Raw genomic sequence first — 26,727 nt, 5'->3', positions numbered from 1 at the left:
GCGTACGGGTTAGGATTAGGGGACGTGTGAGGGTCAGGCTTCGGGGAAAGGTTAGCGTTAGGGTTCGTGCTAGGGTTAGGGTTAGGGGACGGGGACGGTTTAGGGTCCAGGTGAGGGTACGGCAACGCTTTAGGGGGAGCGTGCATGTGAGGGCGCGGGTTAGTGTTAGCGTACGGGTTAGGATTAGAGGACGGGTGAGGGTCAGGCTTCGGGGAAGGATTAGGGTTAGGGTTCGGGCTAGGGTTAGGGTTAGGGGACGGGGACGGTTTAGGGTCCAGGTGAGGGTACGGCAACGCTTTAGGGAGAGCGTGCGTGTGAGGGCGCGGGTTAGTGTTAGCGTACGGGTTAGGATTAGGGGACGGGTGAGTGTCAGGCTTCGGGGAAGGATTAGGGTTAGGGTTCGGGCTAGGGTTAGGGTTAGGGGACGGGGACGGTTTAGGGTCCAGGTGAGGGTACGGCAACGCTTTAGGGGGAGCGTGCGTGTGAGGACGCGGGATAGTATTAGCGTATGGGTTAGGATTATGGGACAGGTGAGGGTCAGGCTTCGGGGAAGGGTTAGGGTTAGGGTTCGGGCTAGGGTTAGGGTTAGGGTTAGGGAACAGTTTAGGGTCCAGGTGAGGGCACGGCAACGCTTTAGGGGGAGCGTGCGTGTGAGGGCGCGGGTTAGTGTTAGCGTACGGGTTAGGATTAGGGGACGGGTGAGGGTCAGGCTTCGGGGAAGGGTTAGGGTTAGGGTTCGGGCTAGGGTTAGGGTTAGGGGACGGGGACGGTTTAGGGTCCAGGTGAGGGTACGGCAACGCTTTAGGGGGAGCGTGCGTGTGAGGGCGCGGGTTAGTGTTAGCGTACGGGTTAGGATTAGGGGACGGGTGAGGGTCAGGCTTCGGGGAAAGGTTAGGGTTAGGGTTCGGGCTAGGGTTACGGTTAGGGGACGGGGACGGTTTAGGGTCCAGGTGAGGGTACGGCAACGCTTTAGCGGGAGCGTGCGTGTGAGGGCACGGGTTAGTGTTAGCGTACGGGTTAGGATTAAGGGACGTGTGAGGGTCAGGATTCGGGGAAGGGTTAGGGTTAGGGTTCGGGCTAGGGTTAGGGTTAGGGGACGGGGACGGTTTAGGGTCCAGGTGAGGGTACGGCAACGCTTTAGGGGGAGCGTGCGTGTGAGGACACGGGTTAGTGTTAGCGTACGGGTTAGGATTAGGGGACGGGTGAGGGTCAGGCTTCGGGGAAGGGTTAGGGTTAGGGTTCGGGCTAGGGTTACGGTTAGGGGACGGGGACGGTTTAGGGTCCAGGTGAGGGTACGGCAACGCTTTAGCGGGAGCGTGCGTGTGAGGGCTCGGGTTAGTGTTAGCGTACGGGTTAGGATTAAGGGACGTGTGAGGGTCAGGATTCGGGGAAGGGTTAGGGTTAGGGTTCGGGCTAGGGTTAGGGTTAGGGGACGGGGACGGTTTAGGGTCCAGGTGAGGGTACGGCAACGCTTTAGGGGGAGCGTGCGTGTGAGGGCGCGGGTTAGTGTTAGCGTACGGGTTAGGATTAGGGGACGTGTGAGGGTCAGGCTTCGGGGAAAGGTTAGCGTTAGGGTTCGTGCTAGGGTTAGGGTTAGGGGACGGGGACGGTTTAGGGTCCAGGTGAGGGTACGGCAACGCTTTAGGGGGAGCGTGCATGTGAGGGCGCGGGTTAGTGTTAGCGTACGGGTTAGGATTAGAGGACGGGTGAGGGTCAGGCTTCGGGGAAGGATTAGGGTTAGGGTTCGGGCTAGGGTTAGGGTTAGGGGATGGGGACGGTTTAGGGTCCAGGTGAGGGTACGGCAACGCTTTAGGGGGAGCGTGCGTGTGAGGGCGCGGGTTAGTGTTAGCGTACGGGTTAGGATTAGGGGACGGGTGAGGGTCAGGCTTCGGGGAAGGATTAGGGTTAGGGTTCGGGCTAGGGTTAGGGTTAGGGGACGGGGACGGTTTAGGGTCCAGGTGAGGGTACGGCAACGCTTTAGGGGGAGCGTGCGTGTGAGGGCGCGGGATAGTATTAGCGTATGTGTTAGGATTAGGGGACGAGTGAGGGTCAGGCTTCGGGGAAGGGTTAGGGTTAGGGTTCGGGCTAGGGTTAGGGTTAGGGTTAGGGAACGGTTTAGGGTCCAGGTGAGGGTACGGCAACGCTTTAGGGGGAACGTACGTGTGAGGGCGCGGGTTAGTGTTAGCGTACGGGTTAGGATTAGGGGACGGGTGAGGGTCAGGCTTCGGGGAAGGGTTAGGGTTAGGGTTTGGGCTAGGGTTAGGGTTAGGGGACGGGGACGGTTTAGGGTCCAGGTGAGAGTACGGCAACGCTTTAGGGGGAGCGTGCGTGTGAGGGCGCGGGTTAGTGTTAGCGTACGGGTTAGGATTAGGGGACGGGTGAGGGTCAGGCTTCGGGGAAGGGTTAGGGTTAGGGTTCGGGCTAGCGTTAGGGTTAGGGGACGGGGACGGTTTAGGGTCCAGGTGAGGGTACGGCAACGCTTTAGGGGGAGCGTGCGTGTGAGGGCGCGGGTTAGTGTTAGCGTACGTGTTAGGATTAGGGGACGGGTGAGGGTCAGGCTTCGGGGAAGGGTTAGGGTTAGGGTTCGGTCTAGGGTTAGGGTTAGGGGACGGGGACGGTTTAGGGTTCAGGTGAGGGTACGGCAACGCTTTAGGGGGAGCGTGCGTGTGAGGGCGCTGGTTAGTGTTAGCGTATGGGTTAGGATTAGGGGACGGCTGAGGGTCAGGCTTCGGGTAAGGGTTAGTGTTAGGGATCGGGCTAGGGTTAGGGTTAGGGGACGGGGACGGTTTAGGGTCCAGGTGAGGGTACGGCAACGCTTTAGGGGGAGCGTGCGTGTGAGGGCGCGGGTTAGTGTTAGCGTACGGGTTAGGATTAGGGGACGGGTGAGGGTCAGGCTTCGGGGAAGGGTTAGGGTTAGGGTTCGGGCTAGGGTTAGGGTTAGGGGACGGGGACGGTTTAGGGTCCAGGTGAGGGTACGGCAACGCTTTAGGGGGAGCGTGCGTGTGAGGGCGCGGGTTAGTGTTAGCGTACGGGTTAGGATTAGGGGACGGGTGAGGGTCAGGCTTCGGGGAAGGGTTAGGGTTAGGGTTCGGGCTAGGGTTACGGTTAGGGGACGGGGACGGTTTAGGGTCCAGGTGAGGGTACGGCAACGCTTTAGCGGGAGCGTGCGTGTGAGGGCACGGGTTAGTGTTAGCGTACGGGTTAGGATTAAGGGACGTGTGAGGGTCAGGATTCGGGGAAGGGTTAGGGTTAGGGTTCGGGCTAGGGTTAGGGTTAGGGGACGGGGACGGTTTAGGGTCCAGGTGAGGGTACGGCAACGCTTTAGGGGGAGCGTGCGTGTGAGGGCGCGGGTTAGTGTTAGCGTACGGGTTAGGATTAGGGGACGGGTGAGGGTCAGGCTTCGGGGAAGGGTTAGGGTTAGGGTTCGGGCTAGGGTTATGGTTAGGGGACGGGGACGGTTTAGGGTCCAGGTGAGGGTACGGCAACGCTTTAGCGGGAGCGTGCGTGTGAGGGCACGGGTTAGTGTTAGCGTACGGGTTAGGATTAAGGGACGGGTGAGGGTCAGGATTCGGGGAAGGGTTAGGGTTAGGGTTCGGGCTAGGGTTAGGGTTAGGGGACGGGGACGGTTTAGGGTCCAGGTGAGGGTACGGCAACGCTTTAGGGGGAGCGTGCGTGTGAGGGCGCGGGTTAGTGTTAGCGTACGGGTTAGGATTAGGGGACGTGTGAGGGTCAGGCTTCGGGGAAAGGTTAGCGTTAGGGTTCGTGCTAGGGTTAGGGTTAGGGGACGGGGACGGTTTAGGGTCCAGGTGAGGGTACGGCAACGCTGTAGGGGGAGCGTGCATGTGAGGGCGCGGGTTAGTGTTAGCGTACGGGTTAGGATTAGAGGACGGGTGAGGGTCAGGCTTCGGGGAAGGATTAGGGTTAGGGTTCGGGCTAGGGTTAGGGTTAGGGGACGGGGACGGTTTAGGGTCCAGGCGAGGGTACGGCAACGCTTTAGGGAGAGCGTGCGTGTGAGGGCGCGGGTTAGTGTTAGCGTACGGGTTAGGATTAGGGGACGGGTGAGTGTCAGGCTTCGGGGAAGGATTAGGGTTAGGGTTCGGGCTAGGGTTAGGGTTAGGGGACGGGGACGGTTTAGGGTCCAGGTGAGGGTACGGCAACGCTTTAGGGGGAGCGTGCGTGTGAGGACGCGGGATAGTATTAGCGTATGGGTTAGGATTATGGGACGGGTGAGGGTCAGGCTTCGGGGAAGGGTTAGGGTTAGGGTTCGGGCTAGGGTTAGGGTTAGGGTTAGGGAACAGTTTAGGGTCCAGGTGAGGGCACGGCAACGCTTTAGGGGGAGCGTGCGTGTGAGGGCGCGGGTTAGTGTTAGCGTACGGGTTAGGATTAGGGGACGGGTGAGGGTCAGGCTTCGGGGAAGGGTTAGGGTTAGGGTTTGGCCTAGGGTTAGGGTTAGGGGACGGGGACGGTTTAGGGTCCAGGTGAGAGTACGGCAACGCTTTAAGGGGAGCGTGCGTGTGAGGGCGCGGGTTAGTGTTAGCGTACGGGTTAGGATTAGGGGACGGGTGAGGGTCAGGCTTCGGGGAAGGGTTAGGGTTAGGGTTCGGGCTAGGGTTAGGGTTAGGGGACGGGGACGGTTTAGGGTCCAGGTGAGGGTACGGCAACGCTTTAGGGGGAGCGTGCGTGTGAGGGCGCTGGTTAGTGTTAGCGTATGGGTTAGGATTAGGGGACGGGTGAGGGTCAGGCTTCGGGGAAGGGTTAGGGTTAGGGTTCGGGCTAGGGTAAGGGTTAGGGGACGGGGACGGTTTAGGGTCCAGGTGAGGGTACGGCAACGCTTTAGGGGGAGCGTGCGTGTGAGGGCGCGGGTTAGTGTTAGCGTACGGGTTAGGATTAGGGGACGGGTGAGGGTCAGGCTTCGGGGAAGGGTTAGGGTTAGGGTTCGGGCTAGGGTTAGGGTTAGGGGACGGGGACGGTTTAGGGTCCAGGTGAGGGTACGGCAACGCTTTAGGGGGAGCGTGCGTGTGAGGGCGCGGGTTAGTGTTAGCGTACGGGTTAGGATTAGGGGACGTGTGAGGGTCAGGCTTCGGGGAAGGGTTAGGGTTAGGGTTCGGGCTAGGGTTACGGTTAGGGGACGGGGACGGTTTAGGGTCCAGGTGAGGGTACGGCAACGCTTTAGGGGGAGCGTGCGTGTGAGGGCACGGGTTAGTGTTAGCGTACGGGTTAGGATTAGGGGACTGGTGAGGGTCAGGCTTCGGGGAAGGGTTAGGGTTAGGGTTCGGGCTAGGGTTAGGGTTAGGGGACGGGGACGGTTTAGGGTCCAGGTGAGGGTACGGCAACGCTTTAGGGGGAGCGTGCGTGTGAGGGCGCGGGTTAGTGTTAGCGTACGGGTTAGGATTAGGGGACGGGTGAGGGTCAGGCTTCGGGGAAGGCTTAGGGTTAGGGTTCGGGCTAGGGTTAGGGTTAGGGGACGGGGACGGTTTAGGGTCCAGGTGAGGGTACGGCAACGCTTTAGGGGGAGCGTGCGTGTGAGGGCGCGGGTTAGTCTTAGCGTACGGGTTAGAATTAGGGGACGGGTGAGGGTCAGGCTTCGGGGAAGGGTTAGGGTTAGTGTTCGGGCTAGGGTTAGGGTTAGGGGACGGGGACGGTTTAGGGTCCAGGTGAGGGTACGGCAACGCTTTAGGGGGAGCGTGCGTGTGAGGGTGCGGGTTAGTGTTAGCGTACGGGTTAGGATTAGGGGACGGGTGAGGGTCAGGCTTCGGGGAAGGGTTAGCGTTAGGGTTCGGGCTAGGGTTAGGTTTAGGGGACGGGGACGGTTTAGGGTCCATGTGAGGGTACGGCAACGCTTTAGGGGGAGCGTGCGTGTGAGGGGGCGGGTTAGTGTTAGAGTACGGGTTAGGATTAGGGGACGGGTGAGGGTCAGGCTTCGGGGAAGGGTTAGGGTTAGGGTTCGGGCTAGGGTTAGGGTTAGGGGACGGGGATGGTATAGGGTCCAGGTGAGGGTACGGCAACGCTTTAGGGGGAGCGTGCGTGTGAGGGCGTGGGATAGTGTTAGCGTACGGGTTAGGATTAGGGGACGGGTGAGGGTCAGGTTTCGGGGAAGGTTTAGGGTTCGGGCTAGGGTTAGGGTTAGTGGACGGGGACGGTTTAGGGTCCAGATGAGGGTACGGCAACGCTTTAGAGGGAGCGTGCGTTTGAGGGCGCGGGGTAGTGTTAGCGTACGGGTTAGGATTAGTGGACGGGTGAGGGACAGGCTTCGGGGAAGGGTTAGGATTAGGGTTCGGGTTAGGGTTAGGGGACGGGGACGGTTTAGGGTCCAGGTGAGGGTACCGCAACGCTTTAGGGGGAGCGTGCGTGTGAGGGCGCGGGTTAGTGTTAGCGTACGGGTTAGGATTAGGGGACGGGTGAGGGTCAGGCTTCGGGGAAGGTTTAGGGTTAGGGTTCGGGCTAGGGTTAGGGTTAGGGGACGGGGACGGTTTAGGGTCCAGGTGAGGGTACGGCAACGCTTTAGGGGGAGCGTGCGTGTGAGGGCGCGGGTTAGTGTTAGCGTACGGGTTAGGATTAGGGGACGGGTGAGGGTCAGGCTTCGGGGAAGGGTTAGGGTTAGGGTTCGGGCTAGGTTTAGGGTTAGGGGACGGGGACGGTTTAGGGTCCAGGTGAGGGTACGGCAACGCTTTAGGGGGAGCGTGCGTGTGAGGGCGTGGGTTAGTGTTAGCGTACGGGTTAGGATTAGGGGACGGGTGAGGGTCAGGCTTCGGGGAAGGCTTAGGGTTAGGGTTCGGGCTAGGGTTAGGGTTAGGGGACGGGGACAGTTTAGGGTCCAGGTGAGGGTACGGCAACGCTTTAGGGGGAGCGTGCGTGTGAGGGCGTGGGTTAGTCTTAGCGTACGGGTTAGGATTAGGGGACGGGTGAGGGTCAGGCTTCGGGGAAGGGTTAGGATTAGGGTTCGGGCTAGGGTTAGGGTTAGGGGACGGGGACGGTATAGGGTCCAGGTGAGGGTACGGCAACGCTTTAGGGTGACCGTGCGTGTGAGGGCGTGGGATAGTGTTAGCGTAAGGGTTAGGATTAGGGGACGGGTGAGGGTCAGGTTTCGGGGAAGGGTTAGGGTTCGGGCTAGGGTTAGGGTTAGTGGACGGGGACAGTTTAGGGTCCAGGTGAGGGTACGGCAACGATTTAGAGGGAGCGTGCGTTTGAGGGTGCGGGGTAGTGTTAGCGTACGGGTTAGGATTAGTGGTCGGGTGAGGGACAGGCTTCGGGGAAGGGTTAGGGTTAGGGTTCGGGCTAGGGTTAGGGTTAGGGGACGGGGACGGTTTAGGGTCCAGGTGAGGGTACGGCAACGCTTTAGGGGGAGCGTGCGTGTGAGGACGCGGGATAGTATTAGCGTATGGGTTAGGATTATGGGACGGGTGAGGGTCAGGCTTCGGGGAAGGGTTAGGGTTAGGGTTCGGGCTAGGGTTAGGGTTAGGGTTAGGGAACAGTTTAGGGTCCAGGTAAGGGCACGGCAACGCTTTAGGGGGAGCGTGCGTGTGAGGGCGCGGGTTAGTGTTAGCGTACGGGTTAGGATTAGGGGACGGGTGAGGGTCAGGCTTCGGGGAAGGGTTAGGGTTAGGGTTTGGCCTAGGGTTAGGGTTAGGGGACGGGGACGGTTTAGGGTCCAGGTGAGGGTACGGCAACGCTTTAGGGGGAGCGTGCGTGTGAGGGCGCGGGTTAGTGTTAGCGTACGGGTTAGGATTAGGGGACGGGTGAGGGTCAGGCTTCGGGGAAGTGTTAGGGTTAGGGTTCGGGCTAGGGTTAGGGTTAGGGGACGGGGACGGTTTAGGGTCCAGGTGAGGGTACGGCAACGCTTTAGGGGGAGCGGGCTTGTGAGGGCGCGGGTTAGTGTTAGCGTACGGGTTAGGATTAGGGGACGTGTGAGGGTCAGGCTTCGGGGAAGGGTTAGGGTTAGGGTTCGGGCTAGGGTTACGGTTAGGGGACGGGGACGGTTTAGGGTCCAGGTGAGGGTACGGCAACGCTTTAGGGGGAGCGTGCGTGTGAGGGCACGGGTTAGTGTTAGCGTACGGGTTAGGATTAGGGGACGGGTGAGGGTCAGGCTTCGGGGAAGGGTTAGGGTTAGGGTTCGGGGTAGGGTTAGGGTTAGGGGACGGGAACGGTTTAGGGTCCAGGTGAGGGTACGGCAACGCTTTAGGGGGAGCGTGCGTGTGAGGGCGCGGGTTAGTGTTAGCGTACGGGTTAGGATTAGGGGACGGGTGAGGGTCAGGCTTCGGGGAAGGCTTAGGGTTAGGGTTCGGGCTAGGGTTAGGGTTAGGGGACGGGTCGGTTTAGGGTCCAGGTGAGGGTACGGCAACGCTTTAGGGGGAGCGTGCGTGTGAGGGCGCGGGTTAGTCTTAGCGTACGGGTTAGAATTAGGGGACGGGTGAGGGTCAGCCTTCGGGGAAGGGTTAGGGTTAGGGTTCGGGCTAGGGTTAGGGTTAGGGGACGGGGACGGTTTAGGGTCCAGGTGAGGGTACGGCAACGCTTTAGGGGGAGCGTGCGTGTGAGGGTGCGGGTTAGTGTTAGCGTATGGGTTAGGATTAGGGGACGGGTGAGGGTCAGGCTTCGGGGAAGGGTTAGCGTTAGGGTTCGGGCTAAGGTTAGGTTTAGGGGACGGGGACAGTTTAGGGTCCATGGGAGGGTACGGCAACGCTTTAGAGGGAGCGTGCGTTTGAGGGCGCGGGATAGTGTTAGCGTACGGGTTAGGATTAGGGGACGGGTGAGGGACAGGCTTCTGGGAAGGGTTAGGATTAGGGTTCGCGTTAGGGTTAGGGGACGGGGACGGTTTAGGGTCAAGGTGAGGGTACGGCAACGCTTTAGGGGGAGCGTGCGTGTGAGGGCGTGGGATAGTGTTAGCGTACGGGTTAGGATTAGGGGACGGGTGAGGGTCAGGTTTCGGGGAAGGTTTAGGTTTCGGGCTAGGGTTAGGGTTAGTGGACGGGGACGGTTTAGGGTCCAGGTGAGGGTACGGCAACGCTTTAGAGGGAGCGTGCGTTTGAGGGCGCGGGGTAGTGTTAGCGTACGGGTTAGGATTAGTGGACGGGTGAGGGACAGGCTTCGGGGAAGGGTTACGATTAGGGTTCGCGCTAGGGTTAGGGTTAGGGGACGGGGACGGTTTAGGGTCCAGGTGAGGGTACGGCAACGCTTTAGGGGGAGCGTGCGTGTGAGGGCGCGGGTTAGTGTTAGCGTACAGGTTAGGATTAGGGGACGGGTGAGGGTCAGGCTTCGGGGAAGGGTTAGGGTTAGGGTTCGGGCTAGGTTTAGGGTTAGGGGACGGGGACGGTTTAGGGTCCAGGTGAGGGTACGGCAACGCTTTAGGGGGAGCATGCGTGTGAGGGCGCGGGTTAGTGTTAGCGTACGGGTTAAGATTAGGGGACGGGTGAGGGTCAGGCTTCGGGGAAGGGTTAGGGTTAGGGTTCGGGCTAGGGTTAGGGTTAGGGGACGGGGACGGTTTAGGGTCCAGGTGAGGGTACGGCAACGCTTTAGAGGGAGCGTGCGTTTGAGGGCGCGGGGTAGTGTTAGCGTACGGGTTAGGATTAGGGGACGGGTGAGGGACAGGCTTCGGGGAAGGGTTAGGATTAGGGTTCGGGCTATGGTTAGGGTTAGGGGACGGGGACGGTTTACGGTCCAGCTGAGGGTACGGCAACGCTTTAGGGGGAGCGTGCGTGTGAGAGCGCGGGTTAGTGTTAGCGTACGGGTTAGGATTAGGGGACGGGTGAGGGTCAGGCTTCGGGGAAGGGTTAGGGTTAGGGTTCGGGCTAGGGTTAGGGTTAGGGGACGGGGACGGTTTAGGGTCCAGGTGAGGGTACGGCAACGCTTTAGGGGGAGCGTGCGTGTGAGGGCGCGGGTTAGTGTTAGCGTACGGGTTAGGATTAGGGGACGGGTGAGGGTCAGGCTTCGGGGAAGGGTTAGGGTTAGGGTTCGGGCTAAGGTAAGGGTTAGGGGACCGGGACGGTTTAGGGTCCAGGTGAGGGTATGGCAACGCTTTAGGGGGAGCGTGCGTGTGAGGGCACGGGTTAGTGTTAGCGTACGGGTTAGGATTAGGGGACGGGTGAGGGTCAGGCTTCGGGGAAGGGTTAGGGTTTGGGCTAGGGTTAGGGTTAGGGGACGGGGACGGTTTAGGGTCCAGGTGAGGGTACGGCAACGCTTTAGGGGGAGCGTGCGTGTGAGTGCGCGGGTTAGTGTTAGCGTACGGGTTAGGATTAGGGGACGGGTGAGGGTCAGGCTTCGGGGAAGGGTTAGGGTTAGGGTTCGGGCTAGGGTTAGGGTTAGGGGACGGGGACGGTTTAGGGTCCAGTTGAGGGTACGGCAACGCTTTAGGGGGAGCGTGCGTGTGAGGGCGCGGGGTAGTGTTAGCGTACGGGTTAGGATTAGTGGACGGGTGAGGGTCAGGCTTCGGGGAAGGGTTAGGGTTAGGGTTCGGGCTAGGTTTAGCGTTAGGGGATGGGGATGGTTTAGGGTCCAGGTGAGGGTACGGCAACGCTTTAGGGGGAGCGTGCGTGTGAGGGCGCGGGTTAGTGTTACCGTACGGGTTAGGATTAGGGGACGGTGAGGGTCAGGCTTCGGGGAAGGGTTAGGGTTAGGGTTCGGGCTAGGGTTAGGGTTAGGGGACGGGGACGGTTTAGGGTCCAGGTGAGGGTACGGCAACGCTTTAGGGGGAGCGTGCGTGTGAGGGCGGGGGTTAGTGTTAGCGTACGGGTTAGGATTAGGGGACGGGTGAGGGTCAGACTTCGGAGAAGGGTTAGGGTTTGGGTTTGGGCTAGGGTTAGGGTTAGGGGACGGGGACAGTTTAGGGTCCAGGTGAGGGTACGTCAACGCTTTAGAGGGAGCGGCGTGTGAGGGCGCGGGTTAGTGTTAGTGTACGGGTTAGGATTAGGGGACGGGTGAGGGTCAGGCTTCGGGGAATGGTTAGGGTTCGGGTTTGGGCTAGGGTTAGGGTTAGGGGACGGGGACGGTTTAGGGTCCAGGTGAGGGTACGGCAACGCTTTAGAGGGAGCGTGCGTTTGAGGGCGCGGGATAGTGTTAGCGTACGGGTTAGGATTAGTGGACGGGTGAGGGACAGGCTTCTGGGAAGGGTTAGGATTAGGGTTCGCGCTAGGGTTAGGGTTAGGGGACTGGGACGGTTTAGGGTCCAGGTGAGGGTACGGCAACGCTTTAGGGGGAGCGTGCGTGTGAGGGCGTGGGATAGTGTTAGCGTACGGGTTAGGATTAGGGGACGGGTGAGGGTCAGGTTTCGGGGAAGGTTTAGGGTTCGGGCTAGGGTTAGGGTTAGTGGACGGGGACGGTTTAGGGTCCAGGTGAGGGTACGGCAACGCTTTAGAGGGAGCGTGCGTGAGAGGGCGCGGGTTAGTGTTAGCGTACGGGTTAGGATTAGGGGACGGGTGAGGGACAGGCTTCGGGGAAGGGTTAGGATTAGGGTTCGGGCTAGGGTTAGGGTTAGGGGACGAGGACGGTTTAGGGTCCAGGTGAGGGTACGGCAACGCTTTAGGGGGTGCGTGCGTGTGAGGGCGCGGGTTAGTGTTAGCGTACGGGTTAGGATTAGGAAACGGGTGAGGGTCAGGCTTCGGGGAAGGGTTAGGGTTAGGGTTCGGGCTAGGGTTAGGGTTAGGGGACGGGGACGGTTTAGGGTCCAGGTGAGGGTACGGCAACGCTTTAGGGGGAGCGTGCGTGTGAGGGCGCGGGTTAGTGTTAGCGTACGGGTTAGGATTAGGGGACGGGTGAGGGTCAGGCTTCGGGGAAGGGTTAGGGTTAGGGTTCGGGCTAAGGTAAGGGTTAGGGGACCGGGACGGTTTAGGGTCCAGGTGAGTGTACGGCAACGCTTTAGGGGGAGCGTGCGTGTGAGGGCACGGGTTAGTGTTAGCGTACGGGTTAGGATTAGGGGACGGGTGAGGGTCAGGCTTCGGGGAAGGGTTAGGGTTCGGGCTAGGGTTAGGGTTAGGGGACGGGGACGGTTTAGGGTCCAGGTGAGGGTACGGCAACGCTTTAGGGGGAGCGTGCGTGTGAGGGCGTGGGTTAGTGTTAGCGTACGGGTTAGGATTAGGGGACGGGTGAGGGTCAGGCTTCGGGGAAGGGTTAGGGTTAGGGTTCGGGCTAGGGTTAGGGTTAGGGGACGGGGACGGTTTAGGGTCCAGTTGAGGGTACGGCAACGCTTTAGGGGGAGCGTGCGTGTGAGGGCGCGGGGTAGTGTTAGCGTACGGGTTAGGATTAGGGGACGGGTGAGGGTCAGGCTTCGGGGAAGGGTTAGGGTTAGGGTTCGGGCTAGGTTTAGCGTTAGGGGATGGGGACGGTTTAGGGTCCAGGTGAGGGTACGGCAACGCTTTAGGGGGAGCGTGCGTGTGAGGGCGCGGGTTAGTGTTAGCGTACGGGTTAGGATTAGGGGACGGGTGAGGGTCAGGCTTCGGGGAAGGGTTAGGGTTAGGGTTCGGGCTAGGGTTAGGGTTAGGGGACGGGGACGGTTTAGGGTCCAGGTGAGGGTACGGCAACGCTTTAGGGGGAGCGTGCGTGTGAGGGCGGGGGTTAGTGTTAGCGTACGGGTTAGGATTAGGGGACGGGTGAGGGTCAGACTTCGGAGAAGGGTTAGGGTTTGGGTTTGGGCTAGGGTTAGGGTTAGGGGACGGGGACAGTTTAGGGTCCAGGTGAGGGTACGGCAACGCTTTAGAGGGAGCGTGCGTGTGAGGGCGCGGGTTAGTGTTAGTGTACGGGTTAGGATTAGGGGACGGGTGAGGGTCAGGCTTCGGGTAATGGTTAGGGTTCGGGTTTGGGCTAGGGTTAGGGTTAGGGGACGGGGACGGTTTAGGGTCCAGGTGAGGGTACGGCAACGCTTTAGAGGGAGCGTGCGTTTGAGGGCGCGGGGTAGTGTTAGCGTACGGGTTAGGATTAGTGGACGGGTGAGGGACAGGCTTCGGGGAAGGGTTAGGATTAGGGTTCGGGCTAGGGTTAGGGTTAGGGGACGAGGACGGTTTAGGGTCCAGGTGAGGGTACGGTAACGCTTTAGGGGGTGCGTGCGTGTGAGGGCGCGGGTTAGTGTTAGTGTACGGGTTAGGATTAGGGGACGGGTGAGGGTCAGGCTTCGGGGAAGGGTTAGGGTTAGGTTCGGGCTAGGGTTAGGGTTAGGGGACGGGGACGGTTTAGGGTCCACGTGAGGGCACGGCAACGCTTTATGGGGATTGTGGGTGTGAGGGTGCAGTTTAGTGTTAGCGTACGGGTTAGGATTAGGGGACGGCTGAGGGTCAGGCTTCGGGGAAGGGTTAGGGTTAGGGTTCGGGCTAGGTTTAGGGTTAGGGGACGGGGACGGTTTAGGGTCCAGGTGAGGGTACGGCAACGCTTTAGGGGGAGCGTGCGTGTGAGGGCGCGGGTTAGTGTTAGCGTACGGGTTAAGATTAGGGGACGGGTGAGGGTCAGGCTTCGGGGAAGGGTTAGGGTTAGGGTTCGGGCTAGGGTTAGGGTTAGGGGATGGTGACGGTTTAGGGTCCAGGTGAGGGTACGGCAACGCTTTAGGGGGAGCGTGCGTGTGAGGGCGCGGGTTAGTGTTAACGTACGGGTTAGGATTAGGGGACGGGTGAGGGTCAGGCTTCGGGGAAGGGTTAGGATTAGGGTTCGGGCTAGGGTAAGGGTTAGGGGACGGGGACGGTTTAGGGTCCAGGTGAGGGTACGGCAACGCTTTAGAGGGAGCGTGCGTGTGAGGGCGCAGGTTAGTGTTAGCGTACGGGTTAGGATTAGGGGACGGGTGAGGGTCAGGCTTCGGGGAAGGGTTAGGGTTAGGGTTCGGGCTAGGGTTAGGGTTAGGGGACGGGGACGGTTTAAGGTCCAGGTGAGGGTACGGCAACGCTTTAGGGGGAGCGTGCGTGTGAGGGCGCGGGTTAGTGTTAGCGTACGGGTTAGGATTAAGGGACTGGTGAGGGTCAGGCTTCGGGGAAGGGTTACGGTTAGGTTTCGGGCTAGGGTTAGGGTTAGGGGACGGGGACGGTTTAAGGTCCAGGTGAGGGTACGGCAACGCTTTAGGGGGAGCGGGCGTGTGAGGCCGCGGGTTAGTGTTAGCGTACGGGTTAGGATTAGTGGACGGGTGAGGGTCAGGCTTCGGGGAAGGGTTAGGGTTAGGGTTCGGGCTAGGTTTAGCGTTAGGGGATGGGGATGGTTTAGGGTCCAGGTGAGGGTACGGCAACGCTTTAGGGGGAGCGTGCGTGTGAGGGCGCGGGTTAGTGTTACCGTACGGGTTAGGATTAGGGGACGGTGAGGGTCAGGCTTCGGGGAAGGGTTAGGGTTAGGGTTCGGGCTAGGGTTAGGGTTAGGGGACGGGGACGGTTTAGGGTCCAGGTGAGGGTACGGCAACGCTTTAGGGGGAGCGTGCGTGTGAGGGCGGGGGTTAGTGTTAGCGTACGGGTTAGGATTAGGGGACGGGTGAGGGTCAGACTTCGTAGAAGGGTTAGGGTTTGGGTTTGGGCTAGGGTTAGGGTTAGGGGACGGGGACAGTTTAGGGTCCAGGTGAGGGTACGTCAACGCTTTAGAGGGAGCGTGCGTGTGAGGGCGCGGGTTAGTGTTAGTGTACGGGTTAGGATTAGGGGACGGGTGAGGGTCAGGCTTCGGGGAATGGTTAGGGTTCGGGTTTGGGCTAGGGTTAGGGTTAGGGGACGGGGACGGTTTAGGGTCCAGGTGAGGGTACGGCAACGCTTTAGAGGGAGCGTGCGTTTGAGGGCGCGGGATAGTGTTAGCGTACGGGTTAGGATTAGTGGACGGGTGAGGGACAGGATTCTGGGAAGGGTTAGGATTAGGGTTCGCGCTAGGGTTAGGGTTAGGGGACTGGGACGGTTTAGGGTCCAGGTGAGGGTACGGCAACGCTTTAGGGGGAGCGTGCGTGTGAGGGCGTGGGATAGTGTTAGCGTACGGGTTAGGATTAGGGGACGGGTGAGGGTCAGGTTTCGGGGAAGGTTTAGGGTTCGGGCTAGGGTTAGGGTTAGTGGACGGGGACGGTTTAGGGTCCAGGTGAGGGTACGGCAACGCTTTAGAGGGAGCGTGCGTGAGAGGGCGCGGGTTAGTGTTAGCGTACGGGTTAGGATTAGGGGACGGGTGAGGGACAGGCTTCGGGGAAGGGTTAGGATTAGGGTTCGGGCTAGGGTTAGGGTTAGGGGACGAGGACGGTTTAGGGTCCAGGTGAGGGTACGGCAACGCTTTAGGGGGTGCGTGCGTGTGAGGGCGCGGGTTCGTGTTAGCGTACGGGTTAGGATTAGGAAACGGGTGAGGGTCAGGCTTCGGGGAAGGGTTAGGGTTAGGGTTCGGGCTAGGGTTAGGGTTAGGGGACGGGGACGGTTTAGGGTCCAGGTGAGGGTACGGCAACGCTTTAGGGGGAGCGTGCGTGTGAGGGCGCGGGTTAGTGTTAGCGTACGGGTTAGGATTAGGGGACGGGTGAGGGTCAGGCTTCGGGGAAGGGTTAGGGTTAGGGTTCGGGCTAAGGTAAGTGTTAGGGGACCGGGACGGTTTAGGGTCCAGGTGAGTGTACGGCAACGCTTTAGGGGGAGCGTGCGTGTGAGGGCACGGGTTAGTGTTAGCGTACGGGTTAGGATTAGGGGACGGGTGAGGGTCAGGCTTCGGGGAAGGGTTAGGGTTCGGGCTAGGGTTAGGGTTAGGGGACGGGGACGGTTTAGGGTCCAGGTGAGGGTACGGCAACGCTTTAGGGGGAGCGTGCGTGTGAGGGCGTGGGTTAGTGTTAGCGTACGGGTTAGGATTAGGGGACGGGTGAGGGTCAGGCTTCGGGGAAGGGTTAGGGTTAGGGTTCGGGCTAGGGTTAGGGTTAGGGGACGGGGACGGTTTAGGGTCCAGTTGAGGGTACGGCAACGCTTTAGGGGGAGCGTGCGTGTGAGGGCGCGGGGTAGTGTTAGCGTACGGGTTAGGATTAGGGGACGGGTGAGGGTCAGGCTTCGGGGAAGGGTTAGGGTTAGGGTTCGGGCTAGGTTTAGCGTTAGGGGATGGGGACGGTTTAGGGTCCAGGTGAGGGTACGGCAACGCTTTAGGGGGAGCGTGCGTGTGAGGGCGCGGGTTAGTGTTAGCGTACGGGTTAGGATTAGGGGACGGGTGAGGGTCAGGCTTCGGGGAAGGGTTAGGGTTAGGGTTCGGGCTAGGGTTAGGGTTAGGGGACGGGGACGGTTTAGGGTCCAGGTGAGGGTACGGCAACGCTTTAGGGGGAGCGTGCGTGTGAGGGCGGGGGTTAGTGTTAGCGTACGGGTTAGGATTAGGGGACGGGTGAGGGTCAGACTTCGGAGAAGGGTTAGGGTTTGGGTTTGGGCTAGGGTTAGGGTTAGGGGACGGGGACAGTTTAGGGTCCAGGTGAGGGTACGGCAACGCTTTAGAGGGAGCGTGCGTGTGAGGGCGCGGGTTAGTGTTAGTGTACGGGTTAGGATTAGGGGACGGGTGAGGGTCAGGCTTCGGGTAATGGTTAGGGTTCGGGTTTGGGCTAGGGTTAGGGTTAGGGGACGGGGACGGTTTAGGGTCCAGGTGAGGGTACGGCAACGCTTTAGAGGGAGCGTGCGTTTGAGGGCGCGGGGTAGTGTTAGCGTACGGGTTAGGATTAGTGGACGGGTGAGGGACAGGCTTCGGGGAAGGGTTAGGATTAGGGTTCGGGCTAGGGTTAGGGTTAGGGGACGAGGACGGTTTAGGGTCCAGGTGAGGGTACGGTAACGCTTTAGGGGGTGCGTGCGTGTGAGGGCGCGGGTTAGTGTTAGTGTACGGGTTAGGATTACGGGACGGGTGAGGGTCAGGCTTCGGGGAAGGGTTAGGGTTAGGTTCGGGCTAGGGTTAGGGTTAGGGGACGGGGACGGTTTAGGGTCCACGTGAGGGCTTGGCAACGCTTTATGGGGATTGTGGGTGTGAGGGTGCAGTTTAGTGTTAGCGTACGGGTTAGGATTAGGGGACGGCTGAGGGTCAGGCTTCGGAGAAGGGTTAGGGTTAGGGTTCGGGCTAGGTTTAGGGTTAGGGGACGGGGACGGTTTAGGGTCCAGGTGAGGGTACGGCAACGCTTTAGGGGGAGCGTGCGTGTGAGGGCGCGGGTTAGTGTTAGCGTACGGGTTAAGATTAGGGGACGGGTGAGGGTCAGGCTTCGGGGAAGGGTTAGGGTTAGGGTTCGGGCTAGGGTTAGGGTTAGGGGATGGTGACGGTTTAGGGTCCAGGTGAGGGTACGGCAACGGTTTAGGGGGAGCGTGCGTGTGAGGGCGCGGGTTAGTGTTAACGTACGGGTTAGGATTAGGGGACGGGTGAGGGTCAGGCTTCGGGGAAGGGTTAGGATTAGGGTTCGGGCTAGGGTTAGGGTTAGGGGACGGGGACGGTTTAGGGTCCAGGTGAGGGTACGGCAACGTTTTAGAGGGAGCGTGCGTGTGAGGGCACAGGTTAGTGTTAGCGTACGGGTTAGGATTAGGGGACGGGTGAGGGTCAGGCTTCGGGGAAGGGTTAGGGTTAGGGTTCGGGCTAGGGTTAGGGTTAGGGGACGGGGACGGTTTAAGGTCCAGGTGAGGGTACGGCAACGCTTTAGGGGGAGCGTGCGTGTGAGGGCGCGGGTTAGTGTTAGCGTACGGGTTAGGATTAAGGGACTGGTGAGGGTCAGGCTTCGGGGAAGGGTTACGGTTAGGGTTCGGGCTAGGGTTAGGGTTAGGGGACGGGGACGGTTTAAGGTCCAGGTGAGGGTACGGCAACGCTTTAGGGGGAGCGGGCGTGTGAGGGCGCGGGTTAGTGTTAGCGTACGGGTTAGGATTAGGGGACGGGTGAGGGTCAGGCTTCGGGGAAGGGTTAGGGTTAGGGTTCGGGCTAGGGTTAGGGTTAGGGGACGGGGACGGTTTAGGGTCCAAGTGAGGGTACGGCAACGCTTTAGGGGGAGCGTGCGTGTGAGGGCGCGGGTTAGATTTAGCGTACGGGTTAGGATTAGGGGACGGGTGAGGGTCAGGCTTCGGGGAAGGGTTAGGGTTACGGTTCGGGCTAGGGTTAGGGTTAGGGGACAGGGACGGTTTAGGGTCCAGGTGAGGGTACGGCAACGCTTTAGGGGGAGCGTGCGTGTGAGGGCGCGGGATAGTGTTAGCGTACGGGTTAGGATTAGGGGATGGGTGAGGGTCAGGCTTCGGGGAAGGGTTAGGGTTCGGGCTAGGGTTAGGGTTAGTGGACGGGGACGGTTTAGGGTCCAGGTGAGGGTACGGCAACGCTTTAGAGGGAGCGTGCGTTTGAGGGCGCGGGGTAGTGTTAGCGTACGGGTTAGGATTAGTGGACGGGTGAGGGACAGGCTTCAGGGAAGGGTTAGGATTAGGGTTCGGGCTAGGGTTAGGGTTAGGGGACGGGGACGGTTTAGGGTCCAGGTGAGGGTACGGCAACGCTTTAGGGGGAGCGTGCGTGTGAGGGCGCGGGTTAGTGTTAGCGTACGGGTTAGGATTAGGGGACGGGTGAGGGTCAGGCTTCGGGGAAGGGTTAGGGTTAGGGTTCGGGCTAGGGTTAGGATTAGGGGACGGGGACGGTTTAGGGTCCATGTGAGCGTACGGCAACGCTTTAGGGGGAGCGTGCGTGTGAGGGCGCGAGTTAGTGTTAGCGTACGGGTTAGGATTAGGGGACGGGTGAGGGTCAGGCTTCGGGGAAGGGTTAGGGTTAGGGTTCGGGCTAGGGTTAGGGTTAGGGGACGGGGACGGTTTAGGGTCCAGGTGAGGGTACGGCAACGCTTCAGGTGGAGCGTTCGTGTGAGGGCGCGGGTTAGTGTTAGCGTACGGGTTAGGATAGGGGACGGGTGAGGATCAGGCTTTGGAAAGGGTTGAGGTTAGGGTTCCGGCTAGGGTTAGGGTTAGGAGACGGGGATGGTTTAGGGTCCAGGTGAGGTTACGGCAACGCTTTAGGGGGAGCGTGCATGTTAGGGTGCGGGTTAGTGTTAGCTTACGGGTTAGGATTAGGGGACGGGTGAGGGTCAGGCTTCGGGGAAGGGTTAGGGTTAGGGTTCGGGCTAGGGTTAGGGTTAGGGTTAGGGTTAGGGTTAGTGGACGGGGACGGTTTAGGGTCCAGGTGAGGGTACGGCAACGCTTTAGGGGGAGCGTGCGTGTGAGGGCGCGGGTTAGTGTTAGCGTACGGGTTAGGATTAGGGGACGGGTGAGGGTCAGGCTTCGGGGAAGGGTTAGGGTTAGGGTTCGGGCTAAGGTAAGGGTTAGGGGACCGGGACGGTTTAGGGTCCAGGTGAGGGTATGGCAACGCTTTAGGGGGAGCGTGCGTGTGAGGGCACGGGTTAGTGTTAGCGTACGGGTTAGGATTAGGGGACGGGTGAGGGTCAGGCTTCGGGGAAGGGTTAGGGTTAGGGTTCGGGCTAGGGTTAGGGTTAGGGGACGGGGACGGTTTAGGGTCCAGGTGAGGGTACGGCAACGCTTTAGGGGGAGCGTGCGTGTGAGGGCGCGGGTTAGTGTTAGCGTACGGGTTAGGATTAGGGGACGGGTGAGGGTCAGGCTTCGGGGAAGGGTTAGGGTTAGGGTTCGGGCTAGGGTTAGGGTTAGGGGACGGGGACGGTTTAGGGTCCAGGTGAGGGTACGGCAACGCTTTAGGGGGAGCGTGCGTGTGAGGGCGCGGGGTAGTGTTAGCGTACGGGTTAGGATTAGGGGACGGGTGAGGGTCAGGCTTCGGGGAAGGGTTAGGGTTAGGGTTCGGGCTAGGTTTAGCGTTAGGGGATGGGGACGGTTTAGGGTCCAGGTGAGGGTACGGCAACGCTTTAGGGGGAGCGTGCGTGTGAGGGCGCGGGTTAGTGTTAGCGTACGGGTTAGGATTAGGGGACTGGTGAGGGTCAGGCTTCGGGGAAGGGTTAGGGTTAGGGTTCGGGCTAGGGTTAGGGTTAGGGGACGGGGACGGTTTAGGGTCCAGGTGAGGGTACCGCAACGTTTTAGGGGGAGCGTGCGTGTGAGGGCGCGGGTTAGTGTTAGCGTACGGCTTAGGATTAGGTGACGGGTGAGGGTCAGGCTTCGGGGAAGTGTTAGGGTTAGGATTCGGGCTAGGGTTAGGGTTAGGGGACGGGGACGGTTTAGGGTCCAGGTGAGGGTACGGCAACGCTTTAGGGGGAGCGTGCGTGTGAGGGCGTGGGATAGTGTTAGCGTACGGGTTAGGATTACGGGACGGGTGAGGGTCAGGTTTCGGGGAAGGGTTATGGTTCGGGCTAGGGTTAGGGTTAGTGGACGAGGACGGTTTAGGGTCCAGGTGAGGGTACGGCAACGCTTTAGAGGGAGCGTGCGTTTGAGGGCGCGGGGTAGTGTTAGCGTACGTGTTAGGATTAGTGGACGGGTGAGGGACAGGCTTCGGGGAAGGGTTAAGATTAGGGTTCGGGCTAGGGTTAGGGTTAGGGGACGGGGACGGTTTAGGGTCCAGGTGAGGGTACGGCAACGCTTTAGGGGGAGCGTGCGTGTGAGGGCGCGGGTTAGTGTTAGCGTACGGGTTAGGATTAGGGGACGGGTGAGGGTCAGGCTTCGGGGAAGGGTTAGGATTAGGGTTCGGGCTTGGGTTAGGGTTAGGGGACGGGGACGGTTTAGGGTCCAGGTGAGGGTACGGCAACGCTTTAGGGGGAGCGTGCGTGTGAGGGCGCGGGTTAGTGTTAGCGTACGGGTTAGGATTAGGGGACGGGTGAGGGTCAGGCTTCGGGGAAGGGTTAGGGTTAGGGTTCGGGCTAGGGTTAGGGTTAGGGGACGGGGACGGTTTAGGGTCCAGGTGAGGGTACGGCAATGCTTTAGGGGGAGCGTGCGTGTGAGGGCGCGGGTTAGTGTTAGTGTACGGGTCAGGATTAGGGGACGGGTGAGGGTCAGGCTTCGGGGAAGTGTTAGGGTTAGGGTTCGGGCTAGGGTTAGGGTTAGGGGACGGGGACGGTTTAGGGTCCAGGTGAGGGTACAGCAACGCTTTAGGGGGAGTGTGCGTGTGAGGGCGCGGGTTAGTGTTAGCGTACGGTTTAGGATTAGGGGACGGGTGAGGGTCAGGCTTCGGGGAAGGGTTAGGGTTAGGGTTCGGGCTAGGGTTAGGGTTAGGGGACGGGGACGGTTTAGGGTCCAGGTGAGGGTACGGCAACGCTTTAGGGGGAGCGTGCGTGTCGGGGCGCGGGTTAGTGTTAGCGTACGGGTTAGGATTAGGGGACGGGTGAGGGTCAGGCTTCGGGGAAGGGTTAGGGTTAGGGTTCGGGCTAGGGTAAGGGTTAGGGGACGGGGACGGTTTAGGGTCCAGGTGAGGGTACGGCAACACTTTAGGGTGAGCGTGCGTGTGAGGGCCTGGGTTAGTGTTAGCGTACGGGTTAGGATTAGGGGACGGGTGAGGGTCAGGCTTCGGGGAAGGGTTAGGGTTAGGGTTCGGGCTAGGGTTAGGGTTAGGGGACGGGCACGGTTTAGGGTCCAGGTGAGGGTACGGCAACGCTTTAGGGGGAGCGTGCATGTGAGGGCGTGGGATAGTGTTAGCGTACGGGTTAGGATTAGGGGACGGGTGCGGGTCAGGTTTCGGGGAAGTGTTAGGGTTCGGGCTAGGGTTAGGGTTAGTGGACGGGGACGGTTTAGGGTCCAGGTGAGGGTACGGCAACGCTTTAGAGGGAGCGTGCGTTTGAGGGCGCGGGGTAGTGTTAGCGTACGGGTTAGGATTAGTGGACGGGTGAGAAACAGGCTTCGGGGAAGGGTTACGATTAGGGTTCGGGCTAGGGTTAGGGTTAGGGGACGGGGACGGTTTAGGGTCCAGGTGAGTGTACGGCAACGCTTTATGGGGAGCGTGCGTGTGAGGGCGCGGGTTAGTGTTAGCGTACGGGTTAGGATTAGGGGACGGGTGAGGGTCAGGCTTCGGGGAAGGGTTAGGGTTAGGGTTCGGGCTAGGGTTAGGGTTAGGGGATGGGGACGGTTTAGGGTCCAGGTGAGGGTACGGCAACGCTTTAGGGGGAGCGTGCGTGAGAGGGCGCGGTTTAGTGTTAGCGTACGGGTTAGGATTAGGGGACGGGTGAGGGTAAGGCTTCGGGGAAGGGTTAGGGTTAGGGTTCGGGCTAGGGTTAGGGTTAGGGGACGGGGACGGTTTAGGGTCCAGGTGAGGGTACGGCAACGCTTTAGGGGGAGCGTGCGTGTGAGGGCGCGGGTTAGTGTTAGCGTACGGTTTAGGATTAGGGGACGGGTGAGGGTCAGGCTTCGGGGAAGGGTTAGGGTTAGGGTTCGGGCTAGGGTTAGGGTTAGGGGACGGGGACGGTTTAGGGTCCAGGTGAGGGTACGGCAACGCTTTAGGGGGAGCGTGCGTGTGAGGGCGCGGGTTAGTGTTAGCGTACGGGTTAGGATTAGGGGACGGGTGAGGGTCAGCCTTCGGGGAAGGGTTAGGGGTAGGGTTCGGGCTAGGGTTAGGGTTAGGGGACGGGGACGGTTTAGGGTCCAGGTGAGGGTACGGCAACGCTTTAGGGGGAGCGTGCGTGTGAGGCCGCGGGTTAGTGTTAGCGTACGGGTTAGGATTAGGGGATGGGTGAGGGTCAGGCTTCGGGGAAGGCTTAGGGTTAGGGTTCGGGCTAGGGTTAGGTTTAGGGGACGGGGACGGTTTAGGGTCCAGCTGAGGGTATGGCAACGCTTTAGGGGGAGCGTACGTGTGAGGGAGCAGGTTAGTGTTAGCGTACGGGTTAGGATTAGGGGACAGGTGAGGGTCAGGCTTCGGGGAAGTGTTAGGTTTAGGGTTCGGGCTAGGCTTAGGTTTAGGGGACGGGGACGGTTTAGGGTCCAGGTGAGGGTACAGCAACGCTTTAGGGGGAGCGTGCATGTGAGGGCGCGGGTTAGTGTTAGCGTACGGATTAGGATTAGGGTACGGGTGAGGGTCAGGCTTCGGGGAAGGGTTAGGGTTAGGGTTAGGGGACGGGGACGGTTTAGGGTCCAGGTGAGGGTACGGCAACGCTTTAGAGGGAGCGTGCGTTTGAGGGCGCGGGGTAGTGTTAGCGTACGGGTTAGGATTAGTGGACGGGTGAGAGACAGGCTTCGGGGAAGGGTTACGATTAGGGTTCGGGCTAGGGTTAGGGTTAGGGGACGGGGACGGTTTAGGGTCCAGGTGAGGGTACGGCAACGCTTTAGGGGGAGCGTGCGTGTGAGGGCGCGGGTTAGTGTTAGCGTACGGGTTAGGATTAGGGGACGGGTGAGGGTCAGGCTTCGGGGAAGGGTTAGGGTTAGGGTTCGTGCTAGGGTTAGGGTTAGGGGACGGGGACGCTTTAGGGTCCAGGTGAGGGTACGGCAACGCTTTAGGGGGAGCGTGCGTGTGAGGGCGTGGGTTAGTGTTAGCGTACGGGTTAGGATTGGGGACGGGTGAGGGTCAGGCTATGGGGAAGGTTTAGGGTTTGGGTTCGGGCTAGGGTTAGGGTTAGGGGACGGGGACGGTTTAGGGTCCAGGTGAGGGTACGGCAACGCTTTAGGGGGAGCGTGCGTGTGAGGGCGCGGGTTAGTGTTAGCGTACGGGTTAGGATTAGGGGACGGGTGAGGGTCAGGCTTCGGGGAATGGTTAGGGTTCGGGTTCGGTCTAGGGTTAGGGTTAGGGGACGGGGACGGTTTAGGGTCCAGGTGAGGGTACGTCAACGCTTTAGTGGGAGTGTGCGTTTGAGGGCGCGGGGTAGTGTTAGCGTACGGGTTAGGATTAGTGGACGGGTGAGGGACAGGCTTCGGGGAAGGGTTAGGATTAGGGTTCGCGCTAGGGTTAGGGTTAGGGGACGAGGACGTTTTAGGGTCCAGGTGAGGGTACGGCAACGCTTTAGGGGGAGCGTGCGTGTGAGGGCGTGGGATAGTGTTAGCGTACGGGTTAGGATTAGGGGACGGGTGAGGGTCAGGTTTCGGGGAAGGGTTAGGGTTCGGGCAAGGGTTAGGGTTAGTGGACGGGGACGGTTTAGGGTCCAGGTGAGGGTACGGCAACGCTTTAGAGGGAGCGTGCGTTTGAGGGCGCGGGGTAGTGTTAGCGTACGGGTTAGGATTAGTGGACGGGTGAGGGACAGGCTTCGGGGAAGGGTTACGATTAGGGTTCGGGCTAGGGTTAGGGTTAGGGGATGGGGACGGTTTAGGGTCCAGGTGAGGGTACGGCAACGCTTTTGGGGGAGCGTGCGTGTGAGGGCGCGGGTTAGTGTTAGCGTACGGGTTAGGATTAGGGGACGGGTGAGGGTCAGGCTTCGGGGAAGGGTTAGGGTTAGGGTTCGGGCTAGGGTTAGGGTTAGGGGATGGGGACGGTTTAGGGTCCAGGTGAGGGTTCGGCAACGCTTTAGGGGGAGCGTGCGTGAGAGGGCGCGGGTTAGTGTTAGTGTACGGGTTAGGATTAGGGGACGGGTGAGTTTCAGGCTTCGGGGAAGGGTTAGGGTTAGGGTTCGGGCTAGGGTTAGGGTTAGGGGACGGGGACGGTTTAGGGTCCAGGTGAGGGTACGGCAGCGCTTTAGGGGGAGCGTGCGTGTGAGGGCGCGGGTTAGTGTTAGCGTACGGGTTAGGATGAGGGGACGGGTGAGGGTCAGGCTTCGGGGAAGTGTTAGGGTTAGGGTTCGGGCTAGGGTTAGGGTTAGGGGACGGGGACGGTTTAGGGTCCAGGTGAGGGTACGGCAACGTTTTAGGGGGAGCGTGCGTGTGAGGGCGCGGGTTAGTGTTTGCGTACGGGTTAGGATTAGGGGACGGGTGAGGGTCAGGCTTCGGGGAAGGGTTAGGGGTAGGGTTCGGGCTAGGGTTAGGGTTAGGGGACGGGGACGGTTTAGGGTCCAGGTGAGGGTACGGAATCGCTTTAGGGGGAGCGTGCGTGTGAGGCCGCGGATTAGTGTTAGCGTACGGGTTAGGATTAGGGGACGGGTGAGGGTCAGGCTTCGGGGAAGGCTTAGGGTTAGGGTTCGGGCTAGGGTTAGGTTTAGGGGACGGGTACGGTTTAGGGTCCAGCTGAGGGTATGGCAACGCTTTAGGGGGAGCGTACGTGTGAGGGCGCGGGTTAGTGTTAGCGTACGGTTTAGGATTAGGGGACAGGTGAGGGTCAGGCTTCGGGGAAGGGTTAGGTTTAGGGTTCGGGCTAGGCTTAGGTTTAGGGGACGGGGACGGTTTAGGGTCCAGGTGAGGGTACAGCAACGCTTTAGGGGGAGCGTGCGTGTGAGGGCGCGGGTTAGTGTTAGCGTACGGGTTAGGATTAGGGGATGGGTGAGGGTCAGGCTTCGGGGAACGGTTAGGGTTAGGGTTCGGGCTAGGGTTAGGGTTAGGGGACGGGGACGGTTTAGGGTCCAGGTGAGGGTACGGCAAAGATTTAGGGGGAGCGTGCGTGTGAGGGCGTGGGTTAGTGTTAGCGTACGGGTTAGGATTAAGGCACAGGTGAGGGTCAGGCTTCGGGGAAGTTTTAGGGTTAGGGTTCGGGCTAGGGTTAGGGTTAGGGGACGGGGACGGTTTAGGGTCCAGGTGAGGGTACGGCAAAACTTTAGGGGGAGCGTGCGTGTGAGGGCGTGGGTTAGTGTTAGCGTACGGTTTAGGATTAGGGGACGGGTGAGGGTCAGGCTTCGGGGAAGTGTTAGGATTAGGGTTCGGGCTAGGGTTAGGGTTAGGGGACGGGGACGGTTTAGGGTCCAGGTGAGGGTACGGCAACGCTTTAGTGGGAGCGTGCGTGTGAGGGCGCGGGTAAGTGTTAGCGTACGGGTTAGGATTAGGGGACGGGTGAGGGTCAGGCTTCGGGGAAGGGTTAGGGTTAGGGTTCGGGCTAGGGTTAGGGGACGGGGACGGTTTAGGGTCCTTGTGAGGGTACGGCAACGCTTTAGGGGGAGCGTGCATATGAGGGCGCGGGTTAGTGTTAGCGTACGGGTTAGGATTAGGGGACGGGTGAGGGTCAGGCTTCGGGGAAGGGTTAGGGTTAGGGTTCGGGCTAGGGTTAGGGTTAGGGGACGGGGACGGTTTAGGGTCCATGTGAGGGTACGGCAACGCTTTAGGGGGAGCGTGCATGTGAGGGCGCGGGTTAATGTTAGCGTACGGATTAGGATTAGGGTACGGGTGAGGGTCAGGCTTCGGGGAAGGGTTAGGGTTAGGGTTAGGGGACGGGGACGGTTTAGGGTCCAGGTGAGGGTACGGCAACGCTTTAGAGGGAGCGTGCGTTTGAGGGCGCGGGGTAGTGTTAGCGTACGGGTTAGGATTAGTGGACGGGTGAGAGACAGGCTTCGGGGAAGGGTTACGATTAGGGTTCGGGCTAGGGTTAGGGTTAGGGGACGGGGACGGTTTAGGGTCCAGGTGAGGGTACGGCAACGCTTTAGGGGGAGCGTGCGTGTGAGGGCGCGGGTTAGTGTTAGCGTACGGGTTAGGATTAGGGGACGGGTGAGGGTCAGGCTTCGGGGAAGGGTTAGGGTTAGGGTTCGTGCTAGGGTTAGGGTTAGGGGACGGGGACGCTTTAGGGTCCAGGTGAGGGTACGGCAACGCTTTAGGTGGAGCGTGCGTGTGAGGGCGTGGGTTAGTGTTAGCGTACGGGTTAGGATTGGGGACGGGTGAGGGTCAGGCTCTGGGGAAGGTTTAGGGTTTGGGTTCGGGCTAGGGTTAGGGTTAGGGGACGGGGACGGTTTAGGGTCCAGGTGAGGGTACGGCAACGCTTTAGGGGGAGCGTGCGTGTGAGGGCGCGGGTTAGTGTTAGCGTACGGGTTAGGATTAGGGGACGGGTGAGGGTCAGGTTTCGGGGAAGGGTTAGGGTTCGGGCAAGGGTTAGGGTTAGTGGACGGGGACGGTTTAGGGTCCAGGTGAGGGTACGGCAACGCTTTAGAGGGAG

The sequence above is a fragment of the Stenella coeruleoalba genome (assembly GCF_951394435.1).
Source record: "Stenella coeruleoalba genome assembly, chromosome: 8".
NCBI classification, from domain to species: Eukaryota; Metazoa; Chordata; class Mammalia; order Artiodactyla; family Delphinidae; genus Stenella; species Stenella coeruleoalba.
This window is presented reverse-complemented; position numbering follows the sequence as displayed.